Source organism: Falco rusticolus, chromosome 7, assembly GCF_015220075.1.
Source record: "Falco rusticolus isolate bFalRus1 chromosome 7, bFalRus1.pri, whole genome shotgun sequence".
NCBI classification, from domain to species: domain Eukaryota; kingdom Metazoa; phylum Chordata; class Aves; order Falconiformes; family Falconidae; genus Falco; species Falco rusticolus.
Window position 1 is genome coordinate 40,318,867 of NC_051193.1, and position 15,237 is coordinate 40,334,103.

A 15,237-nucleotide genomic window follows, 5' to 3' on the forward strand; every position below is an offset into this window, starting at 1 on the left:
AGAGAGCTGAGACTGTTCAGCCTGCAGAAGAGCAGGCGCAAGGGGGATTTTATCTACGTGTATAAGCACCTAACAGCAGGTAATAAAGAAGAGAGTGACAGACCCTTCTCGGTGGTGCCCAGTGACAGGACAAGAAGCAAGGAACACAAATTAAAACACAGGGAATTCCATCTGAATGTAATAAACCATTTTTTTTTTTAATTGTGAGGGTGTTGGGATTTAACCCCAGCGGCAACTAAGCACCACACAGCTGCTCTCTTGCTCTGCCCCTCCCCTGGTGGGACGGGGAAGAGAATCGGGGAAAAAGATAAAACTCATGTGTTGAGATAAGAACAATTTAATAACTGAAATATAATGAAATATAATAATAATAACATCACTAATAATAATTTTAATGAAAATGAGAGAGGGAGAGAGGGATAAGACCCAAAAGGAAAAAAACCGAAACGAAGTGATGCACAGTAAAATTGCTCACCACCTGCTGCCCGATGCCCAGCCAGTCCCTGAGCAGCAATCGCAAGGCCCTGGCCAGTTCCCACCAGTTTATGTACTGACCATGACTTTTTTATGCTACGGAATATCCCTTTGGCTGTGACTCCTCCCAATTTCTCATGCCCCTCCAGCCTCGCTGGCAGGGTCTTAGGATCTGAAAAGTCCTTGACTTAGTATAAACATTACTTAACAAGAACTAAACCCATCAATGTTATCAATATTGTTCTTATACTAAATCCAAAACACAGCATTGTGCAAGCTACTGAAAAGAAAACTAACTCTGTCTCAGCTGAAACCAGGACAGAGGGTGGTCAAGCACTGGCATAGGTTGCCCAGAAAGGTTTTGGGGTCTCCATCTCTGGAGCTATTAAAAACTTGATGACGTGGCCTTGGGAAAACTGCTGTAGCTGACTCTGAGCTGTGGGGGTTGGACTAGGTGATTTCAGGAGGTTCCTTCTGGTATAAATGATTCTGTGATTCTGTAATGTGAACTTTAGTCCTAGGTGCACACTGCTTGGAAGCAATCTGCCTCCAGTTACAGAATATTTATAAAGCGGGCTGCTGAGATCTCAGAAGATAACTAACATTGCATTTGGCAGTGTAATTTCCTCATCTTTTATCTGTGAACAGGGAGAGAATACTTTGAAATATTTAAACTAAACAATTGGAAGTATTTGCTTCATACAAATTATGCACTTAGCGGAAGTCATGCAAAACAGTTTAGGTTACTGCAAAATTCTGCAGTAAGTATCCTTAGGGTTTCTTCAGCTGTTGACACATCCTCCTACCTCTCTCTCCTGGCAACAGCATTTCTCAATGTGTTCCTGCAGGATGGACGTTAATCCTTTCCTGTTAGCATGTAAACTAGCATATATCCTTAGCAGTTCTCAGTCCCCTGGCTTCTCTCATGTATGCTCATGCACTCAGTCTTTCTACTCCCCTCTGTCCCATCTCTTGAGACCTCAGGTGCACACTTCATATAAAAGACAGGCTTTCTGCTGTGGTTCGTTTGTGGTACACTGATGTCCCTGAAGCAGCTCGAATGTTGCTGATGACTGATACATATTCCTCCTTTTCTGAGGAGCTGACAACATTGCCGCTTCACCCTCGGGAAGGCAATAATATCCTCAGTTACGTGGAGTTCATTCAAGTCATCTTGCACTAGTTGTTCGAATTTCAGCACAATGTGGCACAATACCTTGTTGGCATAGATCAATGTGATATTCCACTTCATCGGTGGAAATAGGCATGCTGAGGTTCTCTTGACATCCACAAGTCTTAGGTAAGTGTTTACTAGACAGTATGTGATAGGTAAAACACTAACATGCCTTTGAAAGGGCTAGGGCTGGTAAATGAGTACCTGTGAGATAGCACACCTTGCTTTGAATCACAAGCTCTTGCTTTGAATTTTAATTTCTGTGTTTTAACTGGGCTCTGCTCTCCATTTGTGGACCGAAGTAATGATGCCAGAAGTTTTCCAGGAAGTAGAGAGAGAGTTATAGGGGGCAATTTTCAGAGGACAGAGATGTAGTGCAGGTTTTCACTGCCTGGCTACTAAGTTAAGTCCTCCAGAATAATTAAAGCAACCGAAGTAGATTGTAACTGGAAAGGGATTACAATATCTGAGAAAAGGAGGAGTACAAATTTTCATCTAATTTTAAAGAAAAATATGAACTTTGTACTTCCCAATATGTTTATACCCATCCCCAACAGCTGCCTCTGTACTTTAACTCTTACCTTTCAGGAAAGCTTCTTTATCTTGCCCTTCAATCCTCCTTTAATCCAAAGTAGGGATGGGTGAGCAAGCAGGTCTGTTGATCTCTCAGACAAGGGCCATCTAACAAAGCAGGTCACGTTGGGACCTCTCTGATGCTTCAGTGTTTTTCCCTAATACAGGTCATCAAAGAGAGCAAAGCAGTTTAATGGTTTAGATGGGTCAGGGAGTTTCAGCTTTGTCTGGCCGTTACTGAAACCCATTTCTGGTCCCTCCATTTTGCTGTTCAAGTACAATTTCCCTTCACTTTTCTTTCAGGTGCATTAACTCTAATGGTATGCTCCATATATAATCTGTTGGCGGTTTCACTGCTGAGTTAGGCAGTTCTGGTGATGGTTTCATCAGTGCGTATGTATCCAGGGACCTGGCTTGCCCTGTGGTGTTATCATGCGTTATATCAGTAGCAGCTAATCTAAGCTGGCAGAGCTGCTGTGGTGACAGCCTGTGTGTGTTGTGATTTGTATGAAGGTGTGCAAAAGAACCGGGATTGGACAAGCCGGTTATGTCAGCATTGCTGCACCCTTTCATTCAGTGAACACGTGCTACACTAGGCAGTGCTAATGTGTGGGACTGGGCAGGAGGGAGAGGCATGATACAGCTCGTATAGACTTCCCAGTAAGAGCATGCACGCAGTGGTGACGCACACAGTAAGTCTCTATCTTGTCAGTTCACACATGTCAAAAATTGATAAGAATCAGTGCTCCTTGCACAGAGTTCTGCAGCAATGATCTAGGCTCCATCACAAGAGACCTGCTGTGATATATTTAAAACGCTGTTATATGTGTTATAAATTGTGATTGTATAATTGTAATCATATAAGTTACAACTGCAATTTTAAAAGGTGTAGAGAAATTAGCCGTTCATGAAGCTCTATATGGCTTCACCAATCATTTTCACTAGTAAGTATTTCTTTTCCTGCTCAGAGAAGGCCATCTCACAGGGTGGTCTGAATTCTTGACGTGATTATCATGAAAATACTGTGTCCAAATGTGTATGAAGCGCTATAAACATCATTAGTCTTTCTGAGACACACTTGGCAAACAGCACTGTAAGCTGCATATAGCAGCAAGCGGAATATGAGGCACGACCTTTCCTTGAGACTGGAGAGAGATGCATTTCAACAAGAGCCCCTAATCAATGTCGGTGTTCTAACAGCTCAGCTAGCAGCTGCTGGTGAAAATATGCTGAAGGTGCTGTGGGATACAGTGCTGCACCACGTGTGCAGCTTGCCACTTCCTTTACCAATCTGTTGGGAAGGTCTCCAGCTTGGTAAGTGCTGCTGCAAAACCAGACTTAGACTCTGAATTCATTTCCATGTCTGTAGCCCCAGTGGAGATAGAGAAGGTCATTGAATGAGGTCAAGCAGAAGTGTCCAGCTGAACCATGCTGGCAGAGCAGCTTCAGGCTGCTACTAATCCATCAATTAAAATTAAAATCCATCAGCGAAGCAAAGGAGACACCTTTTCTTTCCCATATTCCTCCCCCCAACTCCCCAACACTTCCGGCAGCAAAACTTTGATCGCAAACCAGTTTGAAAGAAGTGACCTGATTACTCGCTCCTGTGAGAAGCTGCTCTTGTCAAAAGAGTATGTGAGGTCTTAGTGGGTCTGAAAGTATCCCGAGTGACGGACGACAAATGAAAGCAGGAGCCTTGGATGGCAAACCACACTGAAAATCAGCAACTGAAACTGCTGGAAGCAAGATTAAAGGGTTAATCATTCTTTAGTATGCTGCAATATATACCATCTGCTGCATAATTCAAACAATGAGCATTTGAAACACATAAAACACATTAATTCTGTAGATATTTGATAAGGAAAAACAGAGGCTGTATTTTTCAAATAAAATGCCTGTCCAGAAACAGTTTACCAACTCTAATCAAACCCATCAATCTTGCTATAACTCAGGATCAGACAATAATTGCGGTCAGTTATGTTAGAAGTTACTACAAATAAATTTGCTGAAAGAGAAATTTAGTGTATTTATTGTAACGTGTATGTGGAGGGAGGAAGAGTTAATGTCCTAGAATATTGCAAATGGTAGTTTAATGTTTTTCAGACCTCATGAATTAGAAAATATTTGCCTTGCAGAGAACTGTAGCTTTTCCCCGTTTTCCTTTAGAAAAATAGATGGATTATTAAGTACTAAAAGTTATTTTAGTCTTAGTTCCATATGTATACATGTATACAGAAACTATTTATAGCAAAATAATGGAAATAACACTGAAATATCAGATGGCAGAAAGCAACCAAATGCAACAACCTCTATTGTTTGCCCTACCTCCATTTACCTCCCTTAACGGGTTTGTGTTGTGAGGATAATTTCTGATTACATGACTGTATAGAATTATTGCTACACAGTCTTTTTCCTGCTGCCTCTTTCAGTGCTTAGAATGACAAGAGGGGAGAACTCCTAATTTTCTGGCTCTTGCTGTTTACTTCCCTAGCTTGTTTCACCAAGGAAACACAGTCATTGATCCAACGTCAGACGGAGTAGCCCATACTGACAGGAGTAATTTGCCCACCACCAACAGCCCCTGGTCTCACAGGCAAGCTATGACTCCTTTAACCTTCCTTTATATGATACACATCATTTCCCAAACATTGAACTGTTTTGTTGTCCTTCACCTTTGATGACATTGCCAAATATGACCTTCCCAAGTGCTTTACTTACAAGAAACACCACTTTTGGATCACATGTGTGGTAGCAGCATAGGATAGAGAATTTCATTAATGTGTTCCATACCTTTACTGCTGCTTTTTGGATGTAGCTGGTTGTCTAAATTCTACGCTGTGCCAGAGTTTTTCTTATGCCACCACTTTTTCTATCACCTAAGAAGTATAGAAGTGTACTGAATAAGCTGAATACTAAAAAGTATCTCTCAGAAATAACCTTTATGTTAATAATACTTAAAATGTACAAATAAGAGAATGTCTAGGAAAAGGATAACAATTATTTGACTCTTTATAGAGTGCGTTATTAAGGTATAGCATGTAACTCAGTAAAACTTACAGGAGAAGACAGTAAAAAATAATGATTCTGTGAAACTATGTGTCTATATTTTAAAATTGTCACACCAGAATTTTTTCATGAGTACAAAAACTGCTTTCAGTTAGAGTGACTAAGACATTCTTATATTTCTATTGCTGGTTTTCTAAGACAAACTGGTTCTTTTGCCAACAGCTTCTGATAACATACACTCATATTTCTCAAAATAGAAGGTATTTTTCCTGTAAAATAGTGTTGTGGGATGAGTTCATTGCTAATGCTCAGTAAGTGTTGTTAACCTTACTCTAAGTTGGACTAATAGCATCAGAGCTGTTCTTTCTCCTCATAACATAGGAGAATGTTCAAGGAACTGGGTGCATCTCAGTTCAGAGACCTGAGTGCACCTTGCTGTCTTGTTTGCTCCTGAAAGGTGTACTGCAGTTGTCACTTCATATAGCAATAACCTTGGGCAAAGAAAGCTATTTCCCAATTGGCTTCGGTGACAAAAAAAAAAGATATTTTGGGCATCTAGGAAGATACTGCTGGTGTTTCCTTGAATGGAAGATGACGTGACTAGTCCATCACTTTTGTCTTGTACTGTGGGCTCCTGCTTCCTGGTTCTGTGCCACCAGACTAGTACCTTACTGCAGAGTTGCAGGGGCTTTCCTGCTTCAGGCCAGCATGTGCTAACACGGCTGGCTGTGCCTGGTGCTCCTGATGGTGGGGTAGAAGAGAGGCTGTGGGGCTGGAGCTTTGCTAAAGGGCATCATCTGCCATTATCTGCTACTGCAGGCTTTCTCCACCGGTGACCAGGGACTTCAGATAGGTCTCCCACAGCATGACTGGATATGGCATTGTCCAGCCCATCAGAGAATGATATACTGAACTGGAAAAGGAAGCCTTTCCCTAAAATCAGGCCACTAATATTAGTCTGAATAGCGAGAATTTGAAAAAAGAGCAGACAAAGAATCCAGTGCATGAAGGGAGTTGTGTTTCACATCAGTATCCCCAAAGTCTGGGACAGTATCCCAAAATAACTCTTCCAGACTCTTCACAGCTCATCTGAATAAACAGGATGGGTCCTGTAGAATGCCTGGAAGTGAAGCAGAGCAGGGCGGGAAGAACAATACAGGTCTAACATCACACATCTAATTTTATTCTACTGAAACCATGCCCTTGGTCTACAGGCTTTCTCTGTGGAGCACTCCTTTTAAAGTGATCAATCAGTGGTGCTTCTGTGTAGTTTCTCAGGGACATCTTGTATTCTTTCGCAGACTTACTGTTTGGATAATGTGCAGTGTACTTGAAGCATATTTGAGTTTTGCCATAGCACAAAAGATGAGATATGAATAATTCGAATGAAGCTAGTTTTTTGTCCTGCTTTTCTAAATAAATGGTTAATTTCATGGTAAAACAAACAAAAATGCTTTTATTTGGCTAATATTTCACTAGGGAATATAAGGATATTAGTTGGGCGTTAAATCCCACCAGATGTATCGTCACCCATTGTCTGACTACCCCTTGCTACGTCAGAGAGATTTTATGTTCTGGCTGTGTATGATTTGGCTTATGAATTACTGGCATCCACGCCGGGAAGCTGGCACGCAATCAGCAGATAAGAGTTAAGCAATGCTGGCAAGAGGCCTCACTCAGAGGCTTAGTGCTTCTCGTGGTTCTTGAGGACGGACTGAAGTTTTGCGGAATAGGCAACCTGATCTTTAATTTTTCTTGGGTTTCTCCTTTTTGAAAATTTATTAAATTTAGTGTCAAGTTTTGACTGACTTTTGCCATTTACCAGTCTTTATCCGAAACTGAGCTTAGTGAGTGTCTCACATTATCACTAGAGGCTGATGACAGGTTCTGTCTCTTTGTTTTGTCCTGCAAATGAGCAAATCCCCACCCCCCCAATAACTTTTACAGTGTGCGCCAGCAGTTTTGTCATGTGACAAAAGCTTTGTACCTGAAAAGCATAGCAGAAAAAAAAAACAACTAAAGAGATGAAGGCTCTTGCTTATTACGCTGGCTATACACTGATGGTTATATACACTTTGGACTCTGAAAAAACTGTAGTAACTTTAAAATGGTGTAATGACAGGCACTCAGAGTCACTATCTCTGTTCAGGACTAGCCCTTTGGCTGGTGCAGATAGGTATAGCTCCATTAATTTCAGTGTACTGTGATGTATATGGGGTGAGGTTTTGGCCTCTAACCTGGTTTTCATAGAACGGTTCTGTCACTCAGATGAGTGCTTGAGACTGCAGATTAAATATTTTTACTTATCCTGCCTCCCAGTGTTGAATGATGAGCCTATCTTATTCTGTAGCTACCTGACACGTGCATTTGTCCATACATCAAAAAAATACTAGGAAAATTCGAAAAGTTTTTTTCAGTATTTGGACCTTGTAATTTATCTGTTGAGTTAGTCTTGTGTGATGGAAATGGTGGTGGCTAGTTTCGTTCCTGATGTGTGGCTGGGGATTTGCCGTGCAGGACTTGAACTAGATAAATATCAATGCATGAAACCAAATGTGAACTTTCCTGTGTGTGAATTACTTCCCAGAGGAGAACGTGTCTTCCAGCTGTAGCTGTAGATTAGAGCGATGATGGAGAATAAGCCTCAGCTCCTGAAAGAAAATATCACTAGCAGACAGCAAAGATTTTGCAGAAACAAACCTGCGGTGCACAACAGTAAGATGGCAGAGCCCTGTTTTCTTGAGCAATTGCTTCCTAAGGCATTTTCCTGTACAATGCACTGCAGCCAGCCACATGTATGCTTTAGAAGTAGGAAGTTTTGAGTTAATTGATCCCTTTTTACTGTGTCATGTCATTTAGTAACCCCCCCCCATGATCACTGGTTGATGTCACAAAAGACTTACTGTATTTGTGGCAACAGCATGACCTAAGTAGGTTGTGTGGACAAGGTTCTCCTGCCAGAAACTGAGGAGCAGAATGCTAAAGCAGGATTTTCCCCTCTTACCATTCAGATGAGGTCCTATGATGCATTGTTGCCCATGGATTGACCCTGAGAGGCAGCTGGATCTGTTCAAGCCATGCTTAATAATCAAGGTGGAACTGAAGAATGGGTCAAGTCCTGCTTCTTTGTGGGCAGCTGCAGAGTGAACTCGTCCAGCAAGACTGTGCCTGTTTTGCAACAACAACAAAAAAGGAAAGAAAGGAGAGGGTGTCCACTCTTCCTTTGGAGTAAAGCTTTGCTAACATTTTCTCTTGCTCAGTCGGATGGGTATTTGCAATGTGGTGTGTGCTGGAGAATTAAAGTAGGGCGTGATACCTGTGACTAAATGGGTCCACGACCATTCTCCGCCAGGGAGGAACATGCTAGTCACAAGGGCTCTTTATTGTTTGGGGCTAGGGAAAGAAGGAGCAGGTCTCTCATCTAGTTCAGTAGGCTGGTGAAGATACTCAGGATTTTACTTTCACTCACGTGTGAAATAACAGGCTTGGCAATAAACAGCAACTACTGAAAACCTGAAGAAAACAGAAAAACACCAGAGTAACTAAGATAAGCTGGCATGCTCTTCACTTGGGCTTGTTTTGCTTTTGAGCTTCAGCTTGCCTTAGAAAAATAAAAAAAACCCTGTTCTTGTATGGTCCAGCCAGGGGATCTGTGTTTCCAGCTATTCTCTGTGCCCTGAGCTGACACAGTAGTATATTTTTGAATCCCCAGTTCTGTCCTCCTCCTGCCCTCCTGATAGACCCAAAGCCCTGCCTTATTCTTCTACCATGAAGTTGTTTTGACGACTCCTTTCCAGTGACCAAAGGTGGTGTCTGCTGTTTGTCAGGCAGCCTGCTGAGCTACAAAGAAAGGGGAATGTTCCTTCCTACATTTGTGCTGATGACAACGTTCTTCATAATCGCTCTTACTTTAGAATTTCTTCTAATCTTTTCAGATATGATTATTAGACTCGTTTGCGTCTATATAATCTCACTGCAGCAAATTTTTCAGTTTAATTCTACGTTGTTTCAAAGATTTCTTTTTGTAAAAATCAAGGCAGGATGTGTATTATCTATACTGTTGTTTTTATTTGACATGCAGGATGGATGATTTAGTTTCTTGAGGGTACTGTTTGGTTTATGTGTGTCTATCTCCCACATAAGGCAGAATGACACAAAGCTAAATCAGAAGTGGTTAGGTTGCGGTGCTGGAAATTCAAAGTTTAGTCAGATAAGACTGCATTACAACTCATACACTGAAGGAGGACACACTGAGATTCCAGGGACAGTATTAGATCAAACATTTCCGGGCCCTTGCATGCTTAATTTGGTAAACTCAAATTTCTTTTGATGTTTTTAATTTTGGCAAACTTTAGTTCTAAAGTGAACAAAATATTCCAAGTCCCATCCTGAGGTGTCTGCTACTTCTTCCTTTTTTTATCCTTTGCTCTGACCTCATTGCACAGCAGGTCCCAGCTCTTTCCCAGTTCCTTGTCAAAGCCTTTTTCCCTTCACATGCACACTGGTTCCTGCTGTGTCTCCTGATATCGCCAGGGCCTGTCTCCTCTCCTCCCTCAGTGCTTTCCTTTGGTCAGTGTGACCTCCCTGCTCCTCCACACACTGCTGCATTGGGAAGTGGCTGGCAGAGACACTGGCAATTGCTTTCTTCTCTCCCCTCACTCTTGTCCTGCATTTCTCGACTCGTGGTCTCCAGCCAGATCTTTCTCTGTTCACCATTAACCTCCAGCCACAGCCCTGTTTCCCCAGTCTAATTCTGGTCCTGTGGTCTAGCAGATCTTTTGTCACTTGTTCCTTTCCTGATGCTGGGAGTGCACCAACAGGCTCGCTAGGACCATGAGCAAGCAGCTTCCTTAACACCCACTGCCCTTGGCCCACAGCACCTGCAGGCAGTGAAATGGGTCCTGTTGCTCTGTGACCTGGTAGGTCTCTCTGGAACCCTGTCACAGGCAGCTGCAGAGGGTTTAAGCATCTCTGTGAGAATGGGATCTAGCTGTTGAAAGCTCCAGCACATCCGTACTGTATGCAGACTGCTTTCTTCCACCTAAGAGTCAACATTTTCACTTGGTTCGGTATGATTTTCACAGGGATGACAAAGAGCGCTCTTCCCAGGAAGATGAATCCTGGCAGGCTAGAAGCCCATGTGGCTCTAAAGCTCTGAAAATGCATCTGTCTTTATTTTTAGTGATCAATGTCTTCTCTTCTAGCTTCAGTTATAGAAATGGATCAGCCAGTTTTGGTGTGGGTAGTTTGTTGGGGTTTTTTTGTTTGGTTTTTTTTTTGGGGGTGTGTGTGTGTGTTATCTTGTTACAGGCAGAATCTGATATGACAACTGTCTACATCTACAGTTAAAGCTTGTAAAACTGAAACAGCTTGTCAAAATGTTTTGATAGTGCCAATGCAACTCCAGGCTGTATTATTCCTTCAGATAGGTTTCAGTGAATCCTAAATGTCACTTCACTGCACTAGTGCTAGCAGAGCCATATTGTAAACAGACTATGCTAGCCTAAACAGATAACAAAAAGGTAGTCCTTGCCCTATGGAACTTATGATTAAAAAATAAAATATACTATTTCAATGTAGATGGATGGGGTGAACAAGTTAAATTATACTTGCAGGCTTTTAGGGTCTTGGCTATAAAAGATTAGCATTGCAGCACAGAAATTTTTTAATTATTAACGCTTGACAATATTTATTGGGACTGTGAGAAGTAACATCCGAGAAGGGGAAAAGAGAGTTTATTCAAAAGAGCAGCCCATGGGCAGTGGAGTCTGGCAGTATTGTTTAACTGGCTATCAGACGTGACATTTCAGTATTAATTGAAAGGTAATAGGTGAAGAACCCTCAAAATGCAAACAAGGAAACTTTATTTATTGAGCACAAGACAAAGAGTCAGTGGAGAGATACACATCATTAAAAATACTCCCTGTGCTGGGGCAGAACTAATTCATATTGTCCCCAACAATGTCTGTCTAAAGTGGTCTTGGATGCTTCCCTTGCTGCTGTGGTGGATTCTCTCCAAGGCAGCTTATCACTACCTTTACTAGGAGAAGGTTTTATTAATGCTTATCCTGAGCCTCCCTTACTACAATTTAAGTTCATTACATGCTGTCATAGACACCTTTGAGGCAAAACCAGCATGGCACTCCTGGATCATGTTCGATTTTCAGTCTATGGATCCTTTTCTGCTAAACTGATGTTAGTCTCTCACTTTTCACCCTGTATCTATGCAGTGGATTATTTCTGATTAAATATAGAATTTTGCATTTGCTGTGGAGTAAATTGCATTTACTCTTCATATTTTTCTACGTTAGTATTGGTCACAGAATCAGTAATGAGAGAAGCTGATCAATTTTTACTTTATGGATGAAAAATAATTTCATTTACATACATTTGTATAAGAGAGTAAAGCAATTGATTCGCAAGACCCTGTTAAATGGTTTAAAGCAGTATTTAACCTACAGATGCTTTTTCCTTTTTTTACTTCACCACCCTGATATCTGCTGGAAAAGACAAAACAGCTAGGCACACGCAGTCCAGGAGAGTCCTGCAGAGCATTGATGGTAACTTTTTGATGCAGGTTGTGGAGAAGCCAACAAGGCAAGTTGTACTGGACCTTGTACTCACAAAAAGGACTGGTTAGAGATGTGAAGGCTGGGGGCAACCTTGAATGCAGTGACCATGGGATAGTGGATTTCAGGACCCTGCATGGAGGGAGCAGAGCAATAAGTAGGACTGCAACCCTGGACTTCAGGAGAACTAACTTTGGCTTCTTCAATTTTCTACTTGGAGGAATCCCATGGGTTAGGGCTCTGGAAGGTAGGGTGGGTCCAAGAGAGCTGGCTAATATTCAAGCATCAATTTCTCTGAGCTTAAGATAGGTTCATCTCGATGAGTAAGAAATCAAGAAAAGGAGGCAGGCAACCTGCCTGGGTGAGCAAGGAGCTTCTGACAAAACTCAGACAGAAGAAGGTAGTTTATGGGGTGTGGAAAAAGGGACAGGCCACTTGGGAGTGATATAGGGATGTTGTCAGAACATGCAGGGAGGAGATAAGGAAAGCTAAGGTCTGTTTGGAATTAAATCAGGTGAGGGACATTGAGAACAAGGAGGGCTTCTTCAAGTACATCAGTAGGAAAAGCATGACTAGGGAAAATGTGGACCCACTACTGAATGAGGTGGGTGCCCTGGTGACGAAGGTCACAGAGAAGGTGGAGTTACTGAATGCCTTCTGTGCTTCAGTCTTTACTGCCAAGGCCACCCTTCAGGTTTTCCAGACCCTGGAGGCAAGAGAGAGTCTGGAGAAAGGCAGACTTTCAATTGGTTGAGGAGGGTCACGTTAGAGATCACTTAAGCAAACTTGACACCCACAAATCCATGGGCCCTAATGAGATGCACCTCTGAGTGCTGAGGGAGCTGGCAGATGTTACTGCCAAGCCACTCTCCGTCATCTTTGAAACAGGACTATGGAGGACAGGCGAGGTGCCTGAGGACTGGAGGAAAGACAATGTCACTCCAGTCTTCAGAAAGGGCAAGAAGGAGGACCCAGGCAACTGCAGGCCAGTCAACTCCACCTCCATCCCTGGAAAGGTTATGGAACAGCTCATCCTGGTCATCTCTAAGCATGTGGAGGAAAAGGCAGCTATCAAGAGTTGTCAACATGGATTCACCAAGGGGAGATCACTCCTGCCCAACCTGATAGCCTTCTATGATGGAATAGCTAGCCAGGTAGATGAGGGGAGAGCAGTGGATGTTGTCTACCTTGACCTCAGCAAGGTTTTTGACACTGTCTCCCAATAACATCCTCATAAGTAAACTCAGAAAGCGAGTTAGATGAGTTGACAGTGAGGTGGACTGAGAACTGGCCGAATGGTGGAGCTCAGAGGGTTGTGGTCAGTGGCACAGAGCCCGGCTGGAGGCCTGTAGCTTGTGGTGTTCCCCAGGGCTCAGTGCTGGGTCCAGTCCTGTTCAACTTATCCATCGGTGACCTGGATGAAGGGACTGAGGGTACCCTCAGCCAGTTTGCTGATGACACAAAATTGGGAGGAGTGGCTGATTCACCAGCAGGCTGGGCTGCCATTCAGCGGGACCTGGGCAGGCCAGAGGCTGGGTGGAGAGGAACATAATGAAGTTCAGCAGAGGGAAGTGTAAGGTCCTGCACCTGGGGAGGAACAACCCCAGCACCAGCACAGGCTGGCCTGCTGGGAGGCAGCTCTGCGGGGAAGGGGTTCTGGTGGCCAGCAAGTTGCCCATGAGCCAGTGTGTGCCCTGGTGGCCAAGAAGGCCAGTGGGATCCTGGGGGGCACTGGGAGAAGCGTGGCCAGCAGGTCAAGGGAGGTGATCCTCCCCCTCTGCTTTGCCCTGGTGAGGCTGCATCTGGAGCACTGTGTCCAGTTCTGGGGTCCTTAGTTCCAAAGAGACAGGGAACTACTGGGGAGGGTCCAGCGGAGGGCTACAAAGATTATGAGTGGACTGGAGCATCTCCCTTGTGAGGAAAGGCTGAGATCTGGGACTGTCCAGCCTGGAGAAGAGAAGACTGAGAGGGGGCCTCATGAATGTCTACCAATACCGTAAAGGTGACTGTCAAGAGGATGGGGCTGGGCACTTTTCAGTGGTCAGTGACAGGTCAAGGGGCAACAGGCACAATCTGAAACAGAAGTTCCTTCTGAATATCAGGAATAACTTCATTACCTTGAGGGTGCCAGAGCACTGGAACAGGCTGCCCAGAGAGGCTGTGGAGCCTGTTACTGCGGAGATATTAAAAACCCACCTGGATGTGACTGTACAACCTGCCTGAGGTGAACCTGCTCTAGCAGGGGGTTAGTCTAGATGATCTCCAGAGGTCTCTTCTAACCCTGACCATTCTGTGATTCCTGAGAATTGTGCACATGTGAAATAGAAGCACTTTCATGAAAGCCCTGGTCACTTGCCCATTGAGATAAACAGGAGGCTTTCCATCGATTTTGGATTTCAGACCGATTTTCAGCCTATTAACTCATACCCTAAATATGCCACAGTGCTCAAGAAGTGTTTTTCCCTTTATTTGTGTATGCTACAAAACATGGACAAGCATTAGTCAGACAAAATATTTTTCCCTTTTAAGGTCCCCATGTGTAGTGGGAAAATGGCGGTTCTGTTTATACATTTTTTATCATGATTTCAATTTTTTTTTTCCCCAGGAAATATCTCTGCTTGGAAGTTTTTTGAATTAAGGATTCAGCCGAGTATGTGTTAAATAAATGCTGTGTGTGTTACTATAGACTGGAATTGAGTGTTTGATCTCAGATGACTCAGTGGGTTTCACATGCTGTTGTTACTGCTAATGTCGAACCCTGACATTTATTTTAAAAAAGCCTGTCACAGAAGGAGTGTCACTAATAAAGCTATGACTGATTCCTGCTCCCTTAATCCACCCCTAATTCTTAAAGCATCGTGGTACCAAGTTTTTTAACTCTTCAAAAGGCTTCTACTGTTAAGATTCAAAAAGTTTGGGGAAATCGTTAAAAATGAACACTACTCTTATTGCAATGAAGTTGAATGGGCAGATTTCTATAATTAAGATATTAATTCCATATTCAAAATGGTGACACTAAGAACTGTGGAAAATACAACACAGGGAGTACAAGACCAAACAGCTGTATAATAACTGATTAAACAAACGATGCGCTTGTATGTCCCTTCCTGCACTCAGTATCCTTCTGGCTGAACAGGCTGCACTCTATCTCCTGTCTTCTTCCATACCCATACATACACATGCTGTTAGAGCTATGGGAACAGGTATCTAGGTTGTCTTAAGTCTATTGTGCAATTATGGCTGTGATGGAAGTTTCCTTCTTCTTGTCTCCTGTCTGGTATTTTATTGTTACATCATTATTATTATTATTATTTTTATTATTACTACTGCTGCTACTGCTACCACTACTACCGCTAGAGTTTATATTCTGGTAACAGCAAGGATTTTTAATTACAAAACTATATATTTGCTTTTCCCCAAAGGAACACAGAGAGAGACAAA